This window comes from Teleopsis dalmanni, chromosome 1 (genome assembly GCF_002237135.1).
Source record: "Teleopsis dalmanni isolate 2A chromosome 1, ASM223713v2, whole genome shotgun sequence".
In the NCBI taxonomy this organism is placed as follows: Eukaryota; Metazoa; Arthropoda; class Insecta; order Diptera; family Diopsidae; genus Teleopsis; species Teleopsis dalmanni.
The window spans coordinates 209,522,147-209,528,146 of record NC_051846.1 but is presented as its reverse complement, the minus strand read 5'-3'; positions in this window follow the sequence as shown (position 1 = coordinate 209,528,146).

Below are 6,000 nucleotides of genomic sequence, written 5' to 3'. Positions count from 1 at the left end.
GACTCGTTAGATTATCACATTTTGTAAAATATAATATGGTACATAATTATGATTTAAATGTCTGAAGATATTTGATATTTGCAGTTTAAGGCTTCAACATACAAGTTTGCCTGAAGATTGTTTTAGTGAAACCTTAAAGTTTTTTTTTTGTGCTTATTAATAACTTTTAATTAGATACAAAATAAAAGTCAGCATCTCTACAAAATTTATGCTAACAAATATACAAGTTTTGTACTGAATTGTTTTGCTTTAATGACTAAAAGTTAATAAGTTTCAGCTTTGCAAAAGCACCTCTCATTAAATTAAAAAACAATTGTATATATATTTTAGAACAGCTCTAATATAATTATAGTACAAAGCTAAAGCTACACAAAAACTATTAAAAAATTTGCATTTATTAAAAAAATTTTTAACATTTTTTAATTGCAATTTAAAAATCCGTTCGTTAACGGAAGTGTGATTGTACTACCGTAAAAGATAATGTAAATAGGTTTACTGCTAGTAACTATTTAAGTTCATATTAGAACAAAATACATAATTACAAAAACAACTACAAATGCTAATCATAACGAAGGTCTGTAAATTTAAATTTAGATTGAATAAAATTTAATAAATAAGAATTTGATAAGTTAATTAATATTCAATATAATATTCAAATATAATATTAGTATAATATTCAAATTAAAAAAAATATTTAATTAATATTGATGCTAAAAAAAAACTAATAAAAAATTATAATAAATCACTTTACAACAGCAATTAACAATATATATATAAAGGCATGTGGAGACTGACTTTTTTACTATATTTTTAGTTAATTTAAGATTAAAGTAAACACTTATTTTAATATACAAGCATTTATATGAATAAAAAATTAATCATTTTATAGAAATTTGTCTTCATTATTAAAAAAAATTAATATAAAAAGGGTTAAATATTTAGTAAAATATTCGTTTCTATTTTATTTATTTTCCGCTATTATTTATTTAACATATATAATTTTAAAGTTTATGTATTTCAAACAAATTAAAATAAAAAAGCATAACATTAAATTTGTATGATTTCTATACATAATTATCAAAACTCAAACAACTTTATTTAAAATGAGTTTCATTCTTTTTCCTTATTATAAATTGCTCCTTTGCATTTAATAATTATAAGCGAATTAGGTATTAGGTATCGCATGGCGTATACGTGTTTTTTTTGATATATCGACAATTTTATAAATGTAAAGCGATTGTTAAAATAATTTAGATGTAGTAAAGCTTGTGGTGATTACTTAAAGTGATTTTATTTTGCTTATAATGATCACTCATCATTATAAGTTATCAAAGCAAATATAGTAATAAAATAAAATTACAAATTATCAATCATAAAAGTATAATCAATTATTATTTCTTTTTATATTGCAGTTTTTTCTAAAATTCGAATTTAATTTATAATTGTTTTATTTTTTTGTTAAGCAAGTGTTATAAGTTTAATAAAAGTGTTAATAGTAGGCGTAAAAAGTCATTATTTCTAATGTTATTTTTTATTTCAGTAGTGTGCTAATTGAACTCCAGTTCATACAGTTCATCAATCAACTATTATAAATATTAAAACTTAACAGTCAATTAAGCAAATATGCCAACTATTTTTGCATTAGCACTCTTAAGTATTTTTTGCACCTTTAATTAATAATAAATAATAGATAATACTTAACACTTGTGTGCAACTAATCAGTTATTGCAATTGCCTTTTAAGTTATCTCATACAACTTGAAAGAATATTATAATATTATTTATGAAATTAACGATGAGTCATTATTATCATATTATTTTATATATATATATTAAGAAAAATACATATAAGACTTACTAAATCCCACAAATTAATTTTTGTACTTATCATTTTTAGAAACAATTTTGTTATTGTTATTCGTCACCTACTTTTTTTTAAAAAAAAAAGTTATATAAATTTATATGAAATATATGCGCTTTTTTATTATACATGCAAGGTTTTATAAACAATATTAAATTATTAAAGAAAATTCTAGTTTTGATATCATTATTTATCCGCTATTGTGTTTGAAAGAGATTAACTGCTATTTTCAATTGTTGTTAAATTTGTCAGTTGTGTTATTGTTTTGTAATTGTTACTGTTGTAATGATAGTCATTCGTTTCCCATATTGTCAGACATGGGAAATATTATACAAGCATACACTATACACTATATAATAAAATTTATAGTTAGAAGAATATGTAATATTTGAAATGCAAGTACAAATTTACAAGTTACAAATTTGTTTCGGAAGTTGTTACCTCAAATTGATTGAAATGGCTAAATCAGAGGAGTAAGAAGTGTTCGCGGGTGGTGATCATATATAATTGAAATTATATAATAAAAATTATTATATATGTGGAGAAATGTTATAACAAATAGTCGATATTTACTCGTACTTATATCTATTTTAAAGCAGCTTACTTTATTTCATTACTTTATTTATTAGTTGAAATTATAGAAAATTTATTTATTTTTTTCGTTATTATTAGTGTTTTGAATATATATGAAACTAAAAGTTTAAAATATTACTTCTAATAATTAAATTTATATTTTTAACATTTTAATTATTTAATTACTGTATAGCACATTCTGTTTATGATTTATAGATGTATTTTTATTCGATTAGTCGTAGTTTTAGTCGGTGATTTTTTTTTTAATATATTTCAATAAAAAAAATCATTTCTTATCTTACATAGTATATTTTATTCTGTAATGCGATCTCCGAATAATCAAAATAAAAATATACACATATGAGAAACCCTAGTAATTTACTTGTTATTGATATGGTAGTTTTTTATAGTTTTTATTATATTATGGAACTTTTCTCATTGCTGTAGAAACATGCTACATGTGTCTACATATATAAAAAGCCACTGAAATCACTGTCAAGTTTAGATCACTTTTTTTCAATAAAAATAAAAATATTACTCCATAAAAATATTATAAATAATATATATATAAATATAAATAATAAATATTTCATGTTAATATAAATAAAGATGTAATATATAAATAAATATAAATAATAAATACTTCAGATTGTGAACTTAACAATTTATATATATGTGTATTGCATACATATTTATAATTTATAGAAAAAATATTTCAAATAAAGCAGCCATTCCTTGTGAGTCATATGTATAAAATAATATATAACTAAATTCGAAGGTCTCTAATCACTCATCATATATCGAAAAATGAAGCATACTACAAGGATACCAGTTCAGTATTTACTTTTATTTATTTGACACTAAGATTTTGAATACATTTACACACTGGTATAGTGAACTACTTTAATAACTACTAACATACGATCTAATAATCGCATTTATTACACTTAATATAGCCAAACAGACACTGGTAGTATTGAAAGTGTTGTAGTTCTCGCCTTTTTCTAGTAATTCCTATTCGAAGAAGCTGAATATAATAGTATAGATACTGGTGCGATAATAAGGGTTTTAGTTTTTTTCTTTATAGTGCCTTGCGAGTCTTATTTGAAGAATTTTCTGTTAAGTTCTATACGAAGAAGCTTAACATAGTAGTATAGACACTGGTAGGATAATGATTTTAATTTTTTCCTTTATAGTATCTTGTGAGTCTTATTTGAAAGGATTAAATATAGAAACAGATGTAGGATAGCAATAATCTTCGTTCTCCTCTTTATATATTTGATTGAGAAATGTGCTTACTTTCTACCACCAATATCTGTGAGGCACTCACTATTTCACTCCTCTTATTATACGATGTAAGACATAAGATTCCCCCGAGTGTAAAAATTAGTGCCTCGGCTATTAATAAAAATAAGCGTTTAGCTCATTATATTCTTTTATTAATCACTTTGCACGCAACTGATTAGCTTCAACACTTTCTCCAAAGTACCGTCATAAATCTGTGCATACGCAGGCCTTTCAAAAGACCGTCATAAAAAACTGATATTAAAAATCTCACAAAATTACGTACTAAATAGAAATTGATTAAAAATTAACTGAAATTATGGTACGCCATAAAGATTAAATAATTCTATTTGGAAATTTTGTAAAGGCAATAAGTTTTAGCGAGCGTTTTAAAAGTAATAAATTAAACTAATAATATAAGTATTTGATTGCGTTGATAAAAAGTTTCATGTGATCGTTTTTTAATTTTGAATATTTAACTGGCGATTGATCATTAACCGATTAAAAATACTCACAAAAAACTTATTCATTACGTACTCCATTTTTCGCATATTGATTGAAGTGATAAAAAACATAAAACAATTTTTTAATAAATAAATTTGAATATGCCTTCTGTTTTTTTTTGTTTTTGTTTTTTTTGATATTTTTGGGAATTTTGTCATGCAATATTTCACCCTGAATAATATTTTTTTTTGCCATTTATCATGCCATCTGCCGCTATATTTAGAGCTACAATATTTGTTCTAATTATTTTCAATATTAGCGACTACTTCGGAGAAGACAAAAAAGTACCAATACTGGTACCACGTACACTTGAAATACTTGCAAAAATATCTCGTATGAATTGTATTTGCTTTTTATTTTGAACAATTTCAATTGCTTATTCACGTGCTTTAGATATGCATCGCAGCGTCTGTTGAGTGCTGATATTTTTACAGGTGTCTGTGATGTTTTCGTATCTGCTGCCGTTGCTTAAAGCGACTGCTGGGTCTCTTTTGTCAGTGTGGTTGTGTACGATTACAGGTTAATTAAGTTCAATATCAGCAATTGTTGTAGTTGCGAATATTGAACCTGTTAAGTAACTGCTTTTTCGCAGATTTGGCAGTGATATACGCGATGCCCTACAGGAATTGGTTTGGCGCATAAGTACCAGATATTTCGTTTTCAACGCATTTCAATAAAAATTGAATTAATCAAGCAAATTAAACAATTTTATTAATTTACTAATTAATTTAAAAGGTATCCATTCAAATTATTATTTATCTCTGCGCGATGCAAGTCATGACTTAGGTTGGGTTACTTTTAAAATGTCACTATTGCTAAGTGTGATGCCTTTAAAGTTGTCGGGTAGGGAGATGAGCTATATTAACCATTTCTTTCAAAAGGGCTATACATGTTGGTCTTGTTAAAAAATTTGGTTTTCCAGGTGTAGCTAAGGAATTCCAATAAACATTAAAGTCGCTTCTTCAGTAATCTCGGGCAGAGATGAGAAAGTGCTTAGTAGGTTCCAGGTATATATATAGAAATTGATTAGTTGATTCCATATCAGGTGACTAGTGTTTTAATGAAGCAATGGTTATAAAGATAATGTTTTAGCACGAGATGTGAATGTAAAAGCTGCTTGTAAATAGAACTTATTGCAGATAATTTAATTATAAATTTTTATTCATGTGATTTTTGAAATTAAATAATAATGAATAATTAATTTTGACAGTATAGAAATTATGCGCACAACATTGCATTTCACAATTTCAAATAATTATTAGCATGCGAATTTAATGAATTAAAATAACAATAGTAATTGAAATCATAAATTATTTACTTAATTAATAATAATATTTTTCAAATTTCGAATGAGTCACAGACAACGCTGAAAGCATGAAAAAAAAAATTTATTTTAGCAATGCCGAAATTTTCATACTCTTCACATATATACGAATGAGATCTAGTGTTGACTTATATCTTTTAAATCTAATGTAACTTCCATGATGATAAATTAAAAAATTTATTAATAATATTAAGTATAATATAATACAAATAGATATAGATATAGATATAGATATAGATATACCTAGATATAGATATAGGTATAGATACAGATATAGACTTTGAAATATTATATAGTCTTTAAGTCTAAAAACCTAGTACAAAAGAATTCTAACAAAATTGTCTCTACATCCATTAGAATTAAATTCATTACTTCATTAAAAATAGGTTAAAATGTTTCTATTAATGGATACTTTCAAAGATAGATAGATTCTTGAAACATATGTTTATTTAAGA